General features: G+C 38.5%; 1 long non-coding RNA gene across 8 annotated transcripts in view; it reads left to right on the plus strand.

The window, feature by feature from the left end:
* LOC147835398 (uncharacterized) overlaps positions 1–23,675 on the plus strand; it is a 126,309-nt gene that overhangs the window by 61,943 nt on the left and 40,691 nt on the right. For 7 of the 8 annotated variants that reach the window (XR_015499832.1, XR_015499829.1, XR_015499830.1 and 4 more), the window contains one exon: positions 18,450–18,664. This is a non-coding gene — a long non-coding RNA (uncharacterized LOC147835398). The remainder of the gene's footprint in view (positions 1–18,449; positions 18,665–23,675) is intronic. The other variant, XR_015499831.1, reaches the window with a different exon arrangement.

The raw sequence follows: 23,675 nt of genomic DNA on the forward strand, positions 1-23,675 counted from the left end.
CTCTGAAAGTGCTACTCCCAGTTCTTTTTCCCACCTAATTTTAATCTTTTCTGTACTTGCAATTTTCAAAGACATAAAAATTGTGTATGTTCTAGAAATAAAACCTTGTAGATTAGAGTGTGTTTCTAACAGAGAATCAACAGAGGACTTTAAAGGAATACTAGGAAATGTTGGGCTTTGAGCACTCACAAAATGGCGTATCTGAAAGTAACGGAAGAGGTCATTATGGTTCAGATTAAATTTGGAGCGGAGATCATTAAAACTTGCAAAGACACCATCAATGTAAAGGTTTCCAAACTGCACAATGCCTTTATCTTGCCAACGTTTAAACCCAAGGTCTAGTATGGCGGGGAGGAATGCATGATTGTTGCATATTGGGCTCTGAAGCATAAGGGCTTGTCTTAATTTGAGATGTTGACGTAACTGAGACCATATTTTAACAGTGCAGCAGACAATTGGATTTTGTGTGTGTTGTGTGGTTTTAATTGGTAAACTAGATGTCGCCAGGGCTTGTAAGGAGGTTGCTGTGCATGATCTGGATTCTGTTTCGCGCCAATCGTCGCTACCTGGTGAGCACATCCAATAAACAATTTTTTGAACATTAGCTGCCCAATAATATGATAAAAAATTAGGAAGAGCTAAACCTCCATCACCCTTATTTTTCTCAAGGAACTCCTTCCGGATCTTAGGGGTCTTTCCATCCCATAAAAAATTTGAGATAAGTTTGTCTAATGTTTTAAAAAAGGCTTTGGATAAGAAGATAGGGAGACATTGAAATACATATAAAAGTTTAGGAAGAACTATCATTTTAACACAGTTTACCCTGCCTGCCAGGGATAGGTAGAGGATCCGCCATTTTTGAAGATCAGATTTAAGTTTAGTCAATAGAGGGGTAAAGTTCTTTTCATATAATCCTTTGAAGTTTGGAGTGATGATAATACCCAAATATTTAAGCTCGGATCTTGTCATGTGGAAGGGAAACACAGAGTCGGGCATTTGCCTGGCAAGTGTATTTACAGGCATACATTCACTTTTGGAAATATTTAACTTGTAGCCTGAGAAGGTTCCGAAATCATTTAAAACTTTGAGAATGTCGCCGATGCATGACAGAGGATCTGAAATGTAGAGAAGTAGGTCATCAGCATATAATGAGAGCTTGTGTTCGACCCCCCACCTAACTATTCCATGAAAAGCAGGTATAGATTTTAATGTTATAGACAGTGGCTCTATTGCGATTGTAAATAAAAGGGGACTAAGTGGGCACCCCTGCCGAGTGCCCCTTGATAAGGGAAAGATTTTAGACCTCCATTTATTAGTAAGCACAGAGGCAAATGGAGAATAGTACAACAATTGGATCCATTTGATAAAACTGGGGCCAAATCCAAATTTATTCATAGCGAAAAAAAGATAATCCCATTCCACTCGGTCAAATGCCTTTTCAGCGTCTAATGATACTACAATTTCAGGTACGTCCTGAGATGGGGGGGTGTAGAGGACATTTAAGAGACAGCGGATGTTGGAAAAAATATGACGTCCTTTTAGAAAACCGGTCTGATTAGCAGAGATGATATTAAGTAGAGGAGATTCTAAGCGGATAGCTAATAATTTTGCTAAGATTTTGACATCTGCATTTAATAAAGAAATTGGGCGATATGAACTACATTTAGTTGGATCTTTTTGGGGTTTCAACAAAAGCGTAATCAGTGCTTCATTGAGAGAGTTTGGTAGAGTTCCCTGAGAAAAAGAATGTACAAACATGTTTAGAAGAAGTGGGGATAATTTAGCAGAAAACTTCTTATAGAATTCGATGGGAAAGCCATCAGGGCCTGGGGTCTTGCCACTCTGTAAAGCTGATATGGCCTCAGATATTTCATGCAACTGAAGGGGGCGGTCTAGGTCTTTTTTATGATCTAATGAAATGTTGGGAGTATGTATTTTATTAAAAAACTCTATCAGTTTAAATGGGTCCTTAGATGCTTCAGATGCATAAAGATTAGAGTAAAAGTTTGTAAATATGTTATTGATTTGAAGGGGGTCAGTTGTTAATTCCCCTTCATCATTTGCGATTTCAGAAATATATTGTGCTGATGATCTGGATTTAAGTTGGTGGGCTAAAAATCGGCTAGCTTTATCACCATGCTCATAAAAATAACCCCGCGATCTAAGAATAAGCTGTTCTGCATGGCTAGTTGAGATTAAATTATATTGTGTCTGGAGACCGATTTTTTCCTTATAGAGTTCTGGTGAAGGAGATGTAGAATACTGATTATCAATTTTGGATATTTCATCAATTAGATGCAACCTTTTTTCCTCCCTCTCTTTATTAATAAATGCGGTATATGATATAATGTCTCCCCTAAGCACTACTTTTAATGTTTCCCATAACAGGGAGGGGGAAATATGTTCTGTTAAATTGAATTCTAAAAAATTGTCAATTGAAGAAGATATGTGTTGGCAGAATGATTCATCTGACAATAGTGAGGATTTTAATCGCCACGTGTAGCTCGTAAAGTTACTCGGAAAAGAGAGGTCAAGTAGTAGAGGTGCATGATCGGATTCTACAATGGCAGAATATTCTATACCCTTTACTGAAGAGAGGAGACTTTGGTCTATGAAAAAATAATCAATTCTTGAATAACAGTGATGTACATGAGAAAAATAAGAGAAGGTCTTGCTGTGAGGGTTAAAAAAGCGCCAAGGGTCTACACAGCCTGTCTGGTTCATAAAGGTTAGCATTTCATTTGCCATTTTGGAAAGTGCTTGTGTTTTTGGGTTAGAGCGATCCAAGTTTGGATCCATTACACAATTGAGATCACCCCCTAATATCAAATAATGCGAATTAAAATTGGGTAAAGCAGCTATCAGTTTGCTTACAAATTTCTTATCATCCCAATTGGGGCCGTAAACATTCACCAGCAAGACCTGAGTTTGAAATAGTTTCCCTGATACTATAATATAGCGACCTTGAGGATCAGAAATAATATTAGAAGCTGAAAACTGAATGTTTTTATTTATTATTATAGCTGTACCTCTTGCTTTAGCATTAAATTTAGAGTGGTAAATTTGTCCAACCCATGGTTTCTGTAATCTAAGATGATCTGAATTGAGTAAATGTGTCTCCTGAAGGAAAATTATGTCAGATTTAAGACGTTTAAGATGAGAGAAGATTCTTGACCTCTTAACAGGACCATTAAGACCCTTAACATTCCATGAAGTAAACCTAATGAATGACTTTCCTGTCATTCCTCCTCTGTTTAAGATAGACATAATGGAACATAGACAAAAGGTAACACACAGCTAAGTGTTTCTGTATCTCTGTCATCACTCAGATAATATATATAATAATAATAAATAATAAATGATAAAAAGAAAATATCAAAAAAGAAAATAAAAAAAGAGAAAAACAAACAAACAAACATAAAAACCCCGAGGCAGTGAACCAACCCTTGAACATCAGAACACCTTTTCCTATGTTTACCTTCGGAACTAAGGTAAGCTGCAGGACTCCACAAACCTAGTTGCACTCCCAGCGACTCGATTTATAACTAAACAACTGAGTCTCCGACATACACGCATCATACGTTTATAAATGGTAATTATAAAAATAAAATTAGGTTAAAAAAAAAAAAAAGAAAGAAAAAACAAGATAGCGTTAGCAGTTTTAAGTGAAACTAGCTAAAAGGAGGGAAAAATTTTGTCCATCTGTCCTTACAGTATTATATTGCAAAGCAAAAATAGCAGTCTGTGAGTGACCGTCCGCTGTTTAATATTAATAATGCCCTCTCGTGTTGAAGTGTGCATTTTAACGATAAAGAAAAGTGAAAAGATTAATGATGATGATAAAAATAAAGTGAAGTAGATGACCTCGTAACTTTCTGAAGTATTTAGGAACGAATTGGGAACAGCAAAAGTCACTTTCCAGCAGCTGCGGGCGTGTTAATTTGCCGTTCATAGAAGGCTTCGGCATCTGGAGCTGAATCAAAGGTGAGAGTTTCCCCGTCATATGTAAGTCGCAGACGGGCAGGGTAAAGAAGTCTGAAACGAATCCCTTTTTGATAGAGCTTCGTTTTGACATTCTTGAAAGCAGCGCGCTTCCTGCTGAGAGCTGCGCTCAGGTCAGGGTAAAATCTGATGGTTTTCCCTCGGTATTGCAGCTCGTGTTGTCTGGCCCACTGCAAGGTTCGTTCCTTCTCTTGGTAACGATGAAAACAGACGATGATGGGCCTTGGAGGTTGTCCATCTCTGGGTTTAGGCGCAAGCGCTCGATGTGCCCTTTCCAGTTCGGGTGGTTTCTCAAACACCTGCTCTCCCAGCACGTCTTTTAGTAGATCCGAAGTAAACTTGATCATGTCTGTTCCGCTTTCGCTGTCTTCGGGGAACGCACTGATTTCTGCTGCTGAGTTTTAATAGTGTCCGCAGATAATGGAGGGCAGCGCGATGTGTCTCAGTTCAAGCACTTCATTCACACACCGGCTGCGCTAACACAATGTGCTGCTCCGTAAGATTATTCTCACAATGAGTTTCTGTTCTCTCTTCCTGCCAACTGAGTTTATTCTTCTGAGGTGTATACCTTAAGTTCTGCGAATAGTTTGTAAAGCCTGGCTCATTGTGGTCAAAGTTGATTAAAATAACCCCCTGGGGTCGAAGACAGCGTATACAAGTTTTTACCTTATTGAGCTGAAATGAACCTAAATTACGCTTTCAGTTTTGATCGTACAGATAAGATCAATACATCAATCGAATCTGTTAGGTGTCTAGTTTTAAATGTGTACACTCATAACAAAAACAAATGTGTTTGCTTTTGCAAAACAAGGATAATAAACAGTGTGGTCAATCTGTCTTTTCTCTCTCCGTGAACTGTTTTTAGAAACATGTCAGTAAAATGTGCTGAAACTCCGCGAAAACAAAACACCCAGACATGAGACACATATCTTTATAAAGCTTGAAGTGTCTACTTTTAAATGCAGCTATGACTTATAGCGTGTAATGATAAACATAGACCTATAATGAAAAATGTAATGTTATATGAAATAAACAATTATATATATATATATATATATATATATATATATATATATATATATATATATATATATATATATATATATATATATATATATATATATGTGTGTGTGTATGTGTGTGTGTATATATATATATATATATATATATATATATATATATATATATATGTGTGTGTGTATGTATGTATGTATATATATATATATATATATATATATATATATATATATATATATATATATATATATATATATATATATATATATATATATATATATATATATGTATAATTATTATATGTATATAATAAAAAATAACTTGTTTGCAATACAGGTGCTGTTCTGTTTAAAATTCCTATGTGGTAACTGAGTTTATTAGGTTAACTAGTATTGAGTTATTTTGTGTGATAGTTTAATATATTTTAAAGAAACTGTAAATAAAATATATATATATATATATAAAATAATTTTTTCTCAGATTCTTTCTTGAAACTCTTAGTCACATACCTGTCTGATGGCTCATTATGCAGCTCATTATGCAGGTCTTTGTCAAAACTTCTCCAGAGCCCCAAAACACCCTCAGACCCCAGAGGGTTAATTAAAGTGTAACAGACCAGCGCAATATGGATTGTCATTAACAGAAAATGATTTAGCCTAATATAGGCTACTCTGAAACTGTAAATGTTTCACTGTCATTTTATTTACATCGTTATTTTATTTAAAAGACCAGTTTGTGTTTTGAACTTTCTCCGTTTCACTCATGGTGAGATTTGGCAAGGGTTTATCAAGTAAAACTGGCCTCAGACAATTTAGTTTAGTTTAGTTTAGTCTGCGTAAAACCTGCTGGAATTTATGAGATCATTTTACCAACGATTAATGTCAATGGTGGTAGCCTATTGCAGATTTTAAAGAAAAATCGTAATATTAAAAAAGGAAACAAGCTGGACCACAACAGATCAATGTCATAATGAATGCTCAAATAATGTAGCCTACTGTAGTTTACAGCAAGCATCATATTTTTAGTTATATTGTGCCGTCTGTCATAAATAGTAGGCCTAGGTTTGTTATTTTTACTAAAGAAGACATACTATTTGAGTGTATCACCAAAACTATAGAAGCTGTATTATGCTTAGAAAAAAAAGGCACAGTATTGGGATAGGATCTGTATTGATCGATACCATTTAATTTTAGTATCGGGATTGGATTGGTTCCAAAAAATGGTATTGGTGCATCCCTAGTTACTGGCAGAATGCTGTCAGTTCTACAGGAAATCATTAACAGTTTAAGGTCAGGGTGGGCCATTTATTTGGATACACCTGAATAAAATGGGAATGGTTGGTGATATTAACGTCCTGTTTGTGGCACATAAGTATGTGAGGGGGCTTGTAAATAACTCATGAAAGAATAAAGTTACATTAAAACCAAGCACACCATTGTTTTTTCTTGTGAAATTCCCAATAAGTTTATTAAGGTGTATCCATATCAATGGCCCACCCTGTATATAAATGGATCAACTGTCACATGCTCATTAAGTAATGTCTTTTCATGCTATCAGGTGGAGTTAAAACTGAATAATACTTTAGTTTTACAGTAGATGTGCTCTCAAAAAATGATGTTTGCTGTTTGTTCAAACTATTTATCTAAAATTAGCTGAAACAACACAATTCTTGATTTTTTTTATTTTTTTATTTTTTTTTTTTTTGGGGGGGGGGGTAGTATTGTTTTTTTAATTATTGTGGCATAATTGTTTTATGTTCAATTCACTTATTTTTGTTAACACTAATAAGTTAACTTGCTTTATGTGGTCTCAACACAAATTGATTGTGTGGAACCCAGCATTTTTTTTACTGGGTGTGATCTTTCAAAAGTTGTTATTTTATCTTGACTATTAAGAAACTTACTTGCATTTGTCTATTGCTTGGTAGCTCAAGCCTGTTAGACATTTTGATGAGGTATGCACTATATATTGTGTAGAGCTGTATTTGACGCTTGTTTTTTGTTAAAACAATAAGGCATTATTCATCTAAAGAAACCATTTCAAGGGCAGCCCAGAGAGTCGTTTTTTTTTTTTTTCTAATCTCATAAACCAGTGAAGTGAAATATATCATCTCGGGTCACGCATTTAGTAAACAACTCGCATGATTTATTCTTTCAAATGTAAATGGGATATATCCCATCAAAATGAAAATGCTATTATTTACTCTGTTTTATGTTGTTCTGAACAAATATGCTGTCCATCAAGCGGTAAAAAATATGTTTTTTTTCTTTTCTCTACACAGCTGGTTTGCATACAATGACAGTACATACTGACCTCATTGAAGGAAAACCATAAAAAACCTATAAATTCATACAATAGCTTTCTGCGAGGAGTTCATTTTGGTCATTTTTGGATGTTTGGGATTTATTGTTGCCTAGCAACTAGTTGTTGCAATATGCAAAACATTTACAGTCTAGAAACAAAATAAAGAGCCCATCTCTTCATGGGAATCTGGCTTGCCTCAGGGATTGATGGTGTAACGCCGGGGAGTGACACCAACAACAGAAGGTAGGATCCAATATGCAGGTTTTATTCACAGTCAGGCAAGCAGTGGTCAATACGGGAGCAAACAGATATATGTAGACAATCCAGAATCGTAGTCAGTAAACAGGCAATAGGTCGTAAGGCAGGCGGCTAAACAGGATGACAAGGATAAACAGGGCTAAGAACAAAACACGGGAAAACAAGACCAGGATAAGGCGTTGTAATGTCACCTGACAGATAAACAAGACTCGGCAAACTGAAGGGGTGAATGTGTGGCTTAAATAGTGTGTGTTAATCAGTCTCTGAAAGTCCTCAGGTGTGCAAATGTAATCAAGCTAGATGAGTGAGCAGGTGTGTGGGTGAAAAGCATGTATGAACTTGAAGTCCATTAACTGGCAGATTTGTAGTTTCATGACTGAGGGTTTACCAGCGACATCTGGTGGTTTGTTCACTGGTAAACATGACAGAGCCCCCCCTCTAAGGAGTGGCTTCCAGACACTCCTAATACTGTTCAGGCGGGAGGTGGAGCGGAGGCGGAACTGGGGGAGGGATGGAGGGCCAGGACCATGCAGCGGGGGCGTACCTGGAGCGTGGAGCTGCGGAGGGCCTGGAGCGTGGAGCTGCGGAGGGCCTGGAGCGTGGAGCTGCGGAGGGCCTGGAGCGTGGAGCTGCGGAGGGCCTGGAGCGTGGAGCTGCGGAGGGCCTGGAGCGTGGAGCTGCGGAGGGCCTGGAGCGTGGAGCTGCGGAGGGCCTGGAGCGTGGAGCTGCGGAGGGCCTGGAGCGTGGAGCTGCGGAGGGCCTGGAGCGTGGAGCTGCGGAGGGCCTGGAGCGTGGAGCTGCGGAGGGCCTGGAGCGTGGAGCTGCGGAGGGCCTGGAGCGTGGAGCTGCGGAGGGCCTGGAGCGTGGAGCTGCGGAGGGCCTGGAGCGTGGAGCTGCGGAGGGCCTGGAGCGTGGAGCTGCGGAGGGCCTGGAGCGTGGAGCTGCGGAGGGCCTGGAGCGTGGAGCTGCGGAGGGCCTGGAGCGTGGAGCTGCGGAGGGCCTGGAGCGTGGAGCTGCGGAGGGCCTGGAGCGTGGAGCTGCGGAGGGCCTGGAGCGTGGAGCTGCGGAGGGCCTGGAGCGTGGAGCTGCGGAGGGCCTGGAGCGTGGAACTGCGGTGGCCCTGGATCATGAGGCTGCGACCATTGAGGAAGCTTAGGAGGCGGCCATTCAGGAAGCTCAGGAGGAGGCGGCCATTCAGGAAGCTCAGGCGGCGGCGGCCATTCAGGGAGCTCAGGCGGCGGCGGCCATTCAGGGAGCTCAGGCGGCGGCGGCCATTCAGGGAGCTCAGGCGGCGGCGGCCATTCAGGGAGCTCAGGCGGCGGCGGCCATTCAGGGAGCTCAGGCGGCGGCGGCCATTCAGGGAGCTCAGGCGGCGGCGGCCATTCAGGGAGCTCAGGCGGCGGCGGCCATTCAGGGAGCTCAGGCGGCGGCGGCCATTCAGGGAGCTCAGGAGGCGGCGGCCATTCAGGGAGCTCAGGAGGCGGCGGCCATTCAGGGAGCTCAGGAGGCGGCGGCCATTCAGGGAGCTCAGGAGGCGGCGGCCATTCAGGGAGCTCAGGAGGCGGCGGCCATTCAGGGAGCTCAGGAGGCGGCGGCCATTCAGGGAGCTCAGGCGGCGGCGGCCATTCAGGGAGCTCAGGCGGCGGCGGCCATTCAGGGAGCTCAGGAGGCGGCGGCCATTCAGGAGGTTCAGGTGGCGGCGGCTCTGGAGGGTCTGGCAGCTCTGGAGGGTCTGGCAGCTCTGGAGGGTCTGGCAGCTCTGGAGGGTCTGGCAGCTCTGGAGGGTCTGGCAGCTCTGGAGGGTCTGGCAGCTCTGGAGGGTCTGGCAGCTCTGGAGGGTCTGGCAGCTCTGGAGGGTCTGGCAGCTCTGGAGGGTCTGGCAGCTCTGGAGGGTCTGGCAGCACTGGAGGGTCTGGCAGCACTGGAGGGTCTGGCAGCACTGGAGGGTCTGGCAGCACTGGAGGTGGCAGTGGCAGCTCTGGAGGTGGCAGTGGCAGCTCTGGCAGTAACAGCTCTGGTGGTGGCAGCTCTGGCAGTAACAGTTCTGGTGGTGGCATCAGCTCTTGTAACTCAGGTGGTGGTGGCCATTCTGGTGGCTCAGGTGATGGTATTTCAGGAACTGAAACAGGAACTATGGCAGGAACGGACAAGGAACAGGAAACCATCTTGTGAGCAGGTGGCAGATTGGCGCTTACCACATTGTGAGCTGGAGGGCTGGTTGTGACCACATTGTGAGCTGGAGGACTGGAGTCGGCCATCTTGTGAGCTGGAGGACTGGAGTCTGCCATCTTGTGAGCTGGAGGACTGGAGTCGGCCATCTTGTGAGCTGGAGGACTGGAGTCGGCCATCTTGTGAGCTGGAGGACTGGAGTCGGCCATCTTGTGAGCTGGAGGACTGGAGTCGGCCATCTTGTGAGCTGGGAGTGTGGTGATGGAATGAGCAGCAAGCCCCGTTGCCAGCGGGTCTTGCTGTCCTTTGCCCCCCCCAAAAAAATATTTAGGGGTGTCCTCCACCTCTCCTACAGTGAAGGGGGACCCACTCATTTGAAGTGCAAGATCAATATAACCTTCTAGAGTCCCGTGGGGGTCATGCAAAGGCATTGTGGAATATAGGGGCTCAGAAAGTCCTCCACGAAAGAAAATCATTAGGCATAAGTCATCCAAAGATGTTAAATGGGCTACCTGGATGAAGTCCTCCACGTATTCCTCTATAGACCGGGCTTCCTGACGCAGACACATGATCTTGATACCCGCTGAATCCATTGTGTGGCCGAGTCTTCTGTAACGCCGGGGAGTGACACCAACAACAGAAGGTAGGATCCAATATGCAGGTTTTATTCACAGTCAGGCAAGCAGTGGTCAATACGGGAGCAAACAGATATATGTAGACAATCCAGAATCGTAGTCAGTAAACAGGCAATAGGTCGTAAGGCAGGCGGCTAAACAGGATGACAAGGATAAACAGGGCTAAGAACAAAACACGGGAAAACAAGACCAGGATAAGGCGTTGTAATGTCACCTGACAGATAAACAAGACTCGGCAAACTGAAGGGGTGAATGTGTGGCTTAAATAGTGTGTGTTAATCAGTCTCTGAAAGTCCTCAGGTGTGCAAATGTAATCAAGCTAGATGAGTGAGCAGGTGTGTGGGTGAAAAGCATGTATGAACTTGAAGTCCATTAACTGGCAGATTTGTAGTTTCATGACTGAGGGTTTACCAGCGACATCTGGTGGTTTGTTCACTGGTAAACATGACAGATGGAGCTGAGATTTTCTCATATGCAACATTTTATTTATATTGTGCTTTTCTCAATGCATTGTTTCCAGTCTGATTTCTTGAGGAAAATGTGTATATTAAATATAAATATAAAATATCTATTTTGCAAAAGTAGCTAATTCATAAATTCATATATGATTTTGTTGTTTTTGGGAGCTAACGGGGGACAAACTTTAACTTCTCAATGGAGCATTTGAATGAATTAAGTATGAAAGATAAGATGGTGTCAGACCATTTACTGTCTTAAAAAGGTTAAGATCTTGAAATCAGTTCTAAAACAAACGGGAAGCCCATGAAGAGAGGCCAAAATAGGGGTGATATGATTGTAGATGATAGAGACCATTACAGTAATGAGAGTTTCTGTTGGTTTTATTCATACATTCATTTAATTTTTGGCTTAGTCCCTTTATTAATCTGGGGGTCACCACAGCGGAATAAACCGCCTACTTATCCAGCATGTTTTGCCCTTCCAGCTGCAAAATCCCTGGAAACCCCCATACACTCTCATTTACACACATACACTATGGCCAATTTAGCTTAGCCATTTCATATATAGCGCATGTCTTTGGACTGGTGATGGAAACTGGAGCACCTGGAGGAAACCCACGCGAACACAAGGAGAACATGCTGAACACTGAAATACCAACTGACCTAGTCGAGACTCTAACCAGCAACCTCCTTGCTGTGAGTTGACAGCGCTACCCACTGCGCCACCGTCCTGCCGCTTTGTTGGTTTCACCAAGTCAAATTTAAGACTTATTCAAACCTTTTTAAGACCCTTATGAAGTCAATTTTAGACTTATGCAGTTCTAAATGCTGAGGATTTGTTGTATTGTCCAGTGGAAATGTTTTACTTGTCCCATTAAACCAACTCAGACTCTTTCTGATCACGTACCACTATATACATTTTTGGAGAGTGGCAAGTATGCCCCCAAAGCTATGTTTGTTTGTTTTTTTTTTGTTTTGTTTTTTTACAGTTTTTGTTCTTGCGAATCTGCCAGAGGCCACTGTGTATGCTTTTTGAGATCTCAAATTTCTCTCGCAAGAGGCCGTTGTTGACTCACTGACTAACCAATTCCCCCATTCACTCCTTTCCTAAACCCAAACGATAGTGTTTTAAAAAGCACCGATTGACCAGCGCCCACCCACTTCTCTAAACCCAACCCACAGTTTTTTGAAGTTTTTTTTTTCTTTAATGCTACAGTAGTTACTATATGTATTACCATGAACTACTTATGAACAATACTTGTACATCATTTATTAAGAATAGTTCAGGGTTCATACGGTCATGGACAACCTGGAAAAGTTGTGGAATTCTGACATGGCATTTTCCAAGCCTGGAAAAGTTTTGCAAAAACAGAAAAACCCACAAAGTTTTGGAAAAGTCATGGAAATTAGTTTAGCAAATATCTGTAAACTTAAATATAGGTTAGTTGTATTTACTTCTTTTCTGTATTGGCCAAAAATATGGTCTCACATTATGAATGCTATGTAAGCATTCATTCATTCATTTTCCTTCGGCTTAGTCTCAATTTTAGAGGTGGCACAGCGGGAAAGAACCGCCATGTGTAAGCATTATCTAAATAAGTCTTACATACAATAGCTATAAAAAATACATTGAAACTTAATAGACTGTTGTGCATTTTATGATATGCTATAATATATTTATATTTATATCTATATTTGCATTTTTTATTATTATTATTTATCATGTATAGACATTACATTAAACATTAGGGGCTCTATTTTGACGATCCATGCGCAAAGTGCAAAGCACAGGGCGCAAATGCATTAAGGGCATGTCTGAATTCACTTTTGCTAATATAAGGACGAAAAAAACGCTTTGCGCCGTGGTGGATGGTCTAAAAGGGTTGAGCTTACTTTCTTAATGAGTTATAGATGTGTTTTGAGAATAAACCAATCAGAGGCTCATCTCACATTCCCTTTAAGAGTTGCGTCGCGCCATAGCATATTTTCTATTTACATGACGGACTTTGTAAGTGGAAAAACTGCATTTCACTAGCAGGAAATCAGTTAAACAATGCATCTACAGAATGATGTTTAGCCTCATTATTTACTTTCGCTTTCACTCTCGTGGATAAGGAAACGTGTTGTACGCACCGACATCCATAAGCCTATAAATAATTAATTTTGTTTGTTAAGCGCAAAGATTGGTTTCAAACTATTTTTAAATTAAGTTCTAATTTCCAGCAAATGAATAAATAAACAATAATAACAAAGTGTATTCAAAAACCTGAGTTATGTCCTTATACACATGCTGTGCCCCATATGATCTAAAACCTGACAGGTGGGCAAATTTAATAAAACAAATATAAATATGGAGATAATAAATAATACTGCTAATAATAGTAACATTATACAAAAGCAAATTGTTATTAATAAACTATATATATATATATATATATATATATATATATATATATATATATATATATATATATATATATATATACTGTATATGTTATTAATAAAAGTATATATATACTGTATATGTTATTAATAAAAGTATACATATATACTTAATATTTTAAGTCTTTTTCATATGTAAAGATTTTTGCGTATTGCTGTAGGCTACATCCTGCCTGTATTAAGCAGTTTGTAAGCGTGGCGCACAACTAACGTGCTGTGTACTGGACAATAGATCGGCTTTGTACTGGTCTACTGAGCAATCTATTTTAGTTTCTCAAAATAGCAACGCGCTAGCAATACGCCTCAACACGCCTCCTTTTTTAGACCAGAACGCCTGTGGGTGCACAAATGAGCGCAAATGCATTTGCTATTTAAACAGCGTGGCGCAAAACGTCAAAACGACTCTTGCACCAAGCTGAAACTAGCAAACAACTAGTTTGTCGCACTTTGCCCCAGGTGTATGATAGGGCCCGAAGTAATAAAAATTTACTCAAATGTCCTGGAAAAGTCATGAAAAAATCATGGAGTTTTAGTTGTAAATTTGCATTAATGCATTATTACCATCCAAATTCGGGCTTGTTAACATTAGTTAATGCGCTGAGTTAACATGATCTAACAATAAACAACTGTGTATTTTCATTAACTAACATAACCAAACAATGTAATAAATGTATTGTTTATTGTTTGTTCATGTTAATAAATGCATTAACTGATACAACCTTATTGTAAAACTCAGCTTTGAATCACGGGGATAAATTACATTTTTATTACAAAGAGAAAACAGTTATTTAAATGGCATTAATATTTCACAATATTGCAGAATCAAATCGAGCCCTGATGAGTATCAAGGAGCTTCTTTTAAAAACCTAATTATTCTAAAGTGTGTATTTATGCTAATTTGAGTTGTAGGCACACTGACTTAATTACAAATTCAAAGAGGCAAGCAAAACAGCTCCAGGCATGGCACTGTGCCCCAGCGTACCTTGCACCTGACTTGATGTTCGCCCTTGGTTTTTACCGTGACCTTCGTTTTTGTCCTTTTGCTTTTGTTGTGCAACTGTGCATTTAAAAGCTGTGCCCGAGCTGTCAGTGCACTGGGATTCAGCGCTATCTCTAGAGAACAGGGGTCATTTCTCTCTTCTTTCTGCTCTTTGGCTGTCAGGCACGACCCTCTATTACTGCTGTTTGAAGGGACGGACCGCATTCACAGAGGCAGTGTGTTTGTTTGTTTAAAGGCTGACCCAGCAGAAAGGAGCTCTTGTATGCCAGAGACACACAGGATGCCAGGGCTCACCTTCCTCTTTCCTGTGCCATTCCCCCCCTTTCAGTGCTCTGCCAATGCAAATGTGCAGCGAATGAATAAACTCACGATAAATGACTTCGGTTCAGTCCATTTAGTTCCCTTCCAGAAGCTATAATAAGCTGCCGTTGTCCTACTAAAGCAGCGTGTTGTAAACTGAAATGAAACCTCACAAATGACGGATTTGGAATTGTGGAAGTTGAATGGGGCTTGTTAGCTTGATGAGTTCAGTTTTCATGTGCATTTCTTGTGGAAAAAATCCGTTTTCAAGTTATAGTGGAGAGTTGATCAAAAATGACTTAGCGGTTAGCACTGTTGCCTCACAGCAAGAAGGTCGCTGGTTTGAGTCCTTGGCTGGCTGGGCAAATTAGCATTTCTGTGTGGAGTTTGCATGGTCTCCCAGTTTTTGCTGGGAGTTTCCTAGTGAGATTCCTCTGAGTGCTCCAGTTTCCCCCACACTCCAAAGACATGCAGTAGGTGAATTGGAGAAACTAAATTGGCCGTATGTTAACTATTTTTGTAAATTATACAGCATTTACATTTAGTCATTTAGCAGACGCTTTTATCCAAAGCCGACTTACAAATGAGGACAAGGACGCAATTTACACAACTGTAAGAGCAACAATGAATAAGTGCTGTAGGCAAGTTTCAGGTGTGTAATGTGTAAGAAGCAAAGTATTAGTAATGTAAGTTTTATTTATTTTATTTTATTTTTTTTTTTTTGAGTACAGTTAGCGCTGGAGGCAATTGCAGATTAGGAAGGAAAGTGGAGTTTATATTACAGTTCATATTAACTGTAATATAAACTGTATTTTAATGTAGGACCGTTGTACTTTATGTTATGGTATTTTAAAGTTGCATTGTGAAAATTACTTCAATTTTTTTTTTTAAGTTTATATGTACAGTTGAAGTCAGAATTATTAGCCCCCTGAATTATTAGCCCCCCTGTTTATTTTTTTTACCCAATTTCTGTTTAACGAAGAGATTTTTTCAACACATTTCTAAACATAATAGTTTTAATAACTCATTTTGAATAACTGGTTAATTTTATCTTTGTCATGATGACAAAGATATTTTTCAAGACACTTCTATACAGCTTAAAGTGACATTTAAAGGCTTAACTAGGTTAATTAGGTTAACTAGGCAGGTTAGGGTAATTAGACAAGTTGTTGTATAACGATGGTTAGGGGCTAATAATTTTGACCTCAAAAGTTTTTGCTGTAATTAATTTACAGTAAGATACTGGCAATCGGCTGCCAGTAAGTTATTGTAAATTCGACAGAAAATTTTAACCAGTGCAGTGTATGAGTGTGTGTGTGTGTGTGTATGTGTGTGAAAGTGAGAGTGTTTGGGTGTTTCCCAGTACTGGGTTGCAGCTGGAAGGGCATCCTCTTGGTAAATCAGATGCCGGAATAGTTAGTGGTTCATTCAGCTATGGCGAAACCTCATAAATAAGCGGAAGGAATGAATGAATATTTAAAGTGGATCAAAGTCTTTCATTGAAATTCTCCTAACACTAGTAAACAACACTCCTTCCTGTCTTGGGACAATTTTGAAAATATTTTTTGATCCACTTCAAATGTTCACTACTGTATATAGGTGTGTGCTGGGTGTAATTAATTACAAAATAACTAGTAACTGCAATTAAATGACTTTTTCTATTGAAAAAGAAAAGGGATTACTTACTCAATTTTAAGTAATTTAGGTAGAGTTACATATAATGTACTTGTCACACAGTACGGTCAGTTGTAAATAAATAGAGAATATTCACATATTTTGCATAGCCAAATTTGTCAACCAAAAGAGGTTAGACTTGTCCAGAAATTATGTGCGTGTGTGTGTGTGCGTATGCATGTGCATCTGAGTGTGTGTATGTAAAGTTAAAGTAAGAGGTCTGGTTTGACTCAAATTGAAAGAATTGAAGACTTTCATTGTTTATGCATTGAGATTTATAGGAATTTTAAGTATTGAGTCAAATAATTAAATTACTTTTCAGACAAAGCAGGCCCGTAGCCAGGAGGGATTTTTGTGGTTCTATAGACCCCCACTGACAAAGTCCAGAATTTGCCCCCATATGAGCTAATTTGGCCCATTTTTTACAGTATGCCTTCATACATTGTAAAATTAACCAACAAGTTAAATTTTTAATTATTCAAATTCAAATTCTGACTGAAGAAATGAGCTGGCCAGTTTGTTATTTGCCTATTTGTTGTTTGCTGGATAGATGGATTTACTCTTCAGTGTTTGGACTTTCAGCAGTGAAAATTAAACCACACAGAACTAAACTGAACTGAACTTCAACTCTAAAAACTAAACTGACACAATTTCAATTTACTGTAATTTCTATGTTAAGCTAATTTCACAAAACCTACATCATCGGTCTCAAACTGGATTCTTGGAGGGCCGCAGCTCTGCACAGTTTTGCTCCAATCCTAATCAAATACAGCTAATACAACTAATCAAGGTGTTCAAGACTTCTAGAGACTATTAAGCAGGTGTGAGTTGGAGGTGGTTGGAGCTAAATTATGCAGAGCTCAAGGATTTAAGTTTGAGACCACTGCTCTACATTGTAAAACCCTTATAGAAATAAAAATGAATTGAATATAGGCTACAGTTTTTATTTTAAAACGAGTTTTTACAGATTCCTAATTGTATTTGTTTTTTGTTTTTAAATGATGGATGATAATAAATTTGTATTTTTGAACTTTGTTCAGAATGTTAAATTTAAAATTCTAATCTCATGTCCACCATCCGACAAGCTAATCCAGCAAAAATGTCACTAAAATGCATTTGAATATTATAATTTATAGAAAATGAGGTGAATGACTTCAAAAATATATTTTTTGAAATAAAAGAACCACCCATATAGCAAATTATGGTAAAAAAAAAAAAAAAAAAAAAATATATATATATATATATATATATATATATATATATATATATATATATATATATATATATATATATATATATATTTATATATATATTTATATATATATATATATATATATATATATATATATATATATATATATATATATATATATATATATATATATATATATTATAGTCATTCTATTTTAAGTAAATAAAATTACACAAAGCAAAATCGCCTTACAGCAAGAAGGTCACTGGTCCAAGCCTCACCTGGGTCAGTTGGCATTTCTGACCTTCAGCAAGAAGGTCGCTGGGTCGCTGGTTCGAGCTTAGTTGGCGTTTCTGTGTGGAGTTTACATGTTCTCCCCGGGTTGGCGTGGGATTCTTCCGGGTGCTCCGGTTTCCCCCACAAGTCCAAAGACATGCGCTATAGGTGAATTGGGTAAGCTAAATTGTCTGAAGAGTGTGAGTGCGTGCGTGCGTGTGTGTGAATGAGTGTATGGGTGTTTCCCAGAGATTGGTTGCGGCTGGAATGGAAGGGTAAAAGCTGCGTAAAACATATGCTGGATAAATTTTGGGTCTATCCTGCTGTGGTGACCCCAGATTAATAAAGGCACTAAGCTAAAAGAAAATGAATAAATAATACAAATTATACAGAACACAATGAAATTGTATAAAAAAACACATTATAAATTATATGGCTTTACTGCCTGAAACCCATTTTTATCTTTAAACCCTAAAACGAGAGCTACTTTGACAAAAGGATGAAACTTGTCTAAATGACTTCTTAAAACTTAAAAACCAAAGTGAATATTTCCCGTCTAGTTGGACATCTCACAGCGGATTACAAAATACTGCAAACAAAAGGTCAAAAAAACAACATTTTTGCATCTCAGACTTTGTATTTGATTTCAACCTTGCTAAATCAGTGCTACATCGGAGCGTAATATATGTAAGATCAAGGATTCTCTTCTCTCTTCTTCTCAGCAGCCGCAGCACCGTGAGCTGTGTTCTTTTGGCTTGATTGATGACCTCCCTGCGGTCCGCTGGGCTCTGGTGACTGGACTTGCTCCGGGTGAGCCGGCGATGGCAGAGTCCCATTAGCAGGCCCTTCACGCAGGTGTCGTCAGAGCCCATGCTGTGCAGCGGCCCGGATTCACCTTGCCTTTGGAGGAGAGAGCGCTAGACAGAGGAACAGCAAGGTTAGGAAAGATGCAGGGGGAGGTTGAACTGGAAGTTAATTTAATCCTGCAAGCGTTAAATATTGCATTGCTCAGGGTTTTCAACAGGATTTGAAATTCTAGGAATAATTTGGTAAACAATAGGAGAACTTATTAATTTACCTTTTCCAAATAAATTTGTTTTATTTTATGATATAGTATTAAGCAAGTTTTTACGCAGCGGATGCCCTTTCAGCCGCAACCCATCTCTGGGAAACAACCACACACACACACACACACACACACACACATACTCTTACACTATGGACAATTTAGCCTACCCAATTCACCTGTACTGCATGTCTTTGCACTGTGGGGGCAACGAGAACACCTGTAGGAAACCCACGCGAATGCAGGGAGAACATGCAAACTCCACACAGAAACCCCAACTGAGCCGAGGCTTGAACCTTCTTGCTGTGAGGCTACTGCACTACCTACTGCGCCACTGCTTTGCCTATATTATATTATATTATATTATATTATATTATATTATATTATATTATATTATATCATGTTATATTATTTTATATTATATTAAATTATATTATAGTATGTTTATTATAATTTATTATATCATTATATTATGTTATATTATTTGATATTATAATATAGTAAATTTATTTTAGCATTTTTCATTTATGTAATTTGTTCTCATTTTAATTTAGTTGTTATTTATTTTATAAGCTATTTTAGTAGTTAAACCAAATAAAAAATTTGAAACCTATTAAAAACAATTATTCTGTAATATTTTATTAATATTTATTTTATTCTATTAAGAAAACTGTATATATTGAAATATGCTATTTTCTGCATTTATGTAAAAATGCTGTAAAAACAACAACACTGGAATAATTTTGTAAACCAATATTTATTTTATTATATATTAACTAATTAAGAAATAATATTATATATTTTATTTATTCTTATTAAGTCAAAACAACTTTTTCAGCCATATATATACATTTCATTTTGATTTTGTGAAAAGATATTATAATTTATTTTTATCTGTTGAATTATTTATCAAAATACGGAATACCTAATACACTACTTGACAAAAGTCTTGTCGTCGATCCCAGTTGTAACAAATAATATCTTGACCAAGCTGATCATTTGGAAAAGTCTCTGATGAATCATTTGTCGAACTGCATCCCAATCATCACAAATACTGCAGAAGCCCTATTGGAACCAACATGGACCCAAGATTCTCATAGAAATCAGTCAAGTTTGGTGAAGGAAAAATCATGGTTTGGGGTTTTACGTTCAGTATGGGGGAAAATCACAAACCACAGGAAAGGGCAAATTCTTCAGCAGGATAGCGCTCCTTCTCATACTTCAGTCTTTACATCAAATTTCCTGGAAGCAAAGAAGGTCAAGGTGCTCCAGGATTGGCCTGCCCAGTCACCAGACATGAACATTATTGAGCATGTCTAGTTCAGATGAAGGAGGAGGCATTAAAGATGAATCCAATGAATCTTGATGAACTTTGGGAACACTTTCTTTGCCATTCCAGATGACTTTATTAATAGGTTATTTGAGTCATTGCAGGGATTTATGGATGCAGTCCTCCAAACTTATGGGAGTCATACACAATATAATTTTTTTTCCACTGCACCATGACTTCATATTCTTTTCTGTACATTATTTATATTAAATACTATATATTATTATCATTATTATTATTATATAAACTTTTGTCTAAGCAAAGTCAGACCTTACTGTCCTAATTACATAATTAACAATCGTGGCATGATTATATTTTATTTTGGTCAAATAACCGTAATCCAGAGGCCTTTGCCTTTCACATAAGCCACTTATGATGCCAAGTTTTGTCAGATTTGTGGAAACATTTTTTTGAATAATTTTCAGTATAGCTTCATATATTTTTATGTACTGATTTCTGTACTAATAGTATTGCTGCAGAAAGTTGAGATCATTCTCATTCATTGCGGTTTGTCATTGATTTGTGGCAGTACCGCTAATTAGCATTATGTTTTAGAAGATCTAGCTGAGTGTTGTGCAATTTTCCCCCTAAATTGGCTTCTTATAATGTGATATAGCTCAATTAAAATATCCATTAAAATTTAATTGCACAAAAAGAAGTATTTCAGATTTGTACCCCATGTTATAATGAAGAACACAAAGAAAATGGGTAACTCCATGTGGCCTGTGGCTCTTATTGAACCTCTAAATAGAAATAAAGTCTCATAGCAGGCGGATCTTTATTCCTGCCGCAGTTAAGACCTGTATCGATCTCCTCCCTATTACATTAAAACCATGCAGGGCTATAATTTAATCCATTTTACGTTGATGTCCCCAAGAACACACCGTACATAATCATCAACATGACTAATTGTACTGCGCTTCACAAATAAACCACAGAGGCCCGATCATCTCAGGCAGCTGATTACAGCAGGCTGATAGATACACTACACCATGGCTATTCAATTACACTTCCAGGGTGTCTCATCTCTATATTTGCCTCCCAGTGGAGAACCAGGCAATGATACACACTTAAAAATAAAACTTACAAAAGGCAGTTTTCACAGTAATGCTTCAAAATAAAGTTTTCAAAGGCAATTTCCACAGTAATAACTATTTTGGGCCCTATAATACACCTGGCACAATGCTGTGTCAGGCATGGGGCAAGTGTTGGTTGCTAGTTTCAAACTGGTTGTCAACTGGTTTCATGTCCTGCAGCACTTTTATTTTTAAATACCATGTACTTCTTCTTGTAGGCAAATTCAAAAAAGATTCAAAAATTAGTAGTGCTAAAAACTGAGCTTCTGCCTCGCCAAAGACAAGGAAAGAAGACAGAGCTATACAAGGCCTGGGTAATCATCAACAAGCAAAACTACTGCAGTCTAACAGTGAACTGCACCTGTACGGCACGATATGTGACCGTACATGTGTACATTTCATTCTTAGCATTCAGTGTCCATAGTTTTATTCACCATATGTAACTGTTTTTGCTAAAATCATTGCTGCAATTAAAAATAAGCAATGTGTATGATTCAGCATTGCGTGAACTTACCTAATATGAAATGAGAACTGCAGAGTCGAGCATTTTTAAGTAGGTTGTCACTCCATTCAGTTCTTCTGATGGCTGTTGGCCAAAGATGTTTGCGGTTGGGATTAAAAGCAGTGTGGTGTACGGTAAAATTTATAAAATAAGTTTTGATAAATTAAAAATTTAAGTCAAATAATATCGGACTTTCGATTTTGGCATCCTACCGCACAACACGACATGTTTGCTATTGCAACCGGTCTTTTTTATGCACGGTTGATTCATTCATTGGTTCATTGATTCATTCTTTTCATTGATTCATCCAAATTTTTATTTGATTCTTTTGGTAGAACCTCCATCCATCTGTCCAGATTGCTCATTCATTCTTTTAGGAGAACCTCCATCCATCCAGTGTATTTATTCATTATTTTGGGAAAACCACCATCCATCTATCAGCATATCATGACGTTTATCATTCTGTTATTTTGTTTATGCATTCATTTTTATTGCAGAACCTTTACTCATCTCCATCCATCAGTTCATGACTAAGTGACATCAACTTCACACTTCACACACAGGCAAAGCAGTGCATAGTCGTTCATTATTGTTTTTTTTCTTCAGGTGCGTTCTGAAGAACTTGACCTATGTGGTATTATTAAAGAAACTCAAACATGTTTGGAACAAGCAGAAGAAAAAAAAAAGATGTAATTTAAATTTTTTTGGGGGGTGGTGAACTGTCCCTTTAACTGATGATTATTCAAGCACTTTAGAGGAGTATGTGAAAGTGCTATTTTTAATGTTGGTGTATTTGTTTATATCTCATTCTGTCATATCAACAGATAAAGAGTGAGGAAATGCGTTTGGCTGCAAATCTGTTTGAAGCCATGAAAAAGCACTTTCAGTTATTCAAAGGAAATACATTAATGAAGCAAAACATAATAGGACTGATATTGAAATTCATATCTTGTGTCATGGAAAGGATTAAGGGAAAAGGTCATTGCTTTGATAAGAAAGAATAAAAGCTATCAAAGTCATATTCATCTTACCAGAATCCTGGCAGGCAGGGTCAACATTAAAACCAGTAGATAAAACCACTCTATGTGCAGATAAAATTAACTCTTTGCACTGGAAACGTTCCAGGAGACGCATTAAAAACAAATGTAATGAATACATGCAGCTAGATTATTGCTGCAAACTTTGCTATAATGTTGAGGTGTGTACAACATAAGAACACATCTCATCAACAAGCCCCATGATTTCTTATTTGTAGAGCAAATGGTGCAGAACAAGGGCTGCAAAACAGATATATAGCATAAAACCAACAGCATAAATTGCTGTAGACAGATCTGTCAAAGATTTTGTGCAGCGACTGTAGATTTTGACCTAAACTGCATCAATATGTGATCTGAAAACATATTTCCAATGATTGCAAAGTCCATGTTTTTGAGCTTCTCTATTTTTATTTATTTATTTATTATTTTTTTTATTTTAGTACACTGCTCATGGAAGGAAAACAAATAGCTCTTCAATTCTCATCTCATTTTAGTAAAACAGATGTGATCACTGTCTGTATTGTAAGATACCATCTATTTTAGTTTGCATTCATTCATTTTCCTTTGGCTTAGTCCCTTATTTATCAGGGGTTGCCACAGCTAAATGAACCATCAACTATACCAGCCTATGTTTTATGCTGGAAAGCATATACTGTGCCTTCCAGCTGCAACCCAGAACTGGGAAACCCCCTTACATGCTCATTCACACACACACTTGTACATTACGGCCAAGTTAGTTTATTCAATTCACCTATGGCACATGTCTTTTGACTTGAGGGGGAAACCTGAGCAGCCGGAGGAAACCCACACCAACACGAAGAGAACATGCAAACTCCACACAGAAATGCCAACTGGCCCAGCCGGGACTCGAACCAGTGATCTTCTTGCAGTGAGGCGACAGTGCTAATCACTAAGCCACTATGCCACCTCCTATTTG

Source organism: Danio rerio, chromosome 9 (assembly GCF_052040795.2).
Source record: "Danio rerio strain M-AB ecotype USA chromosome 9, GRCz13ab, whole genome shotgun sequence".
NCBI lineage: Eukaryota > Metazoa > Chordata > Actinopteri > Cypriniformes > Danionidae > Danio > Danio rerio.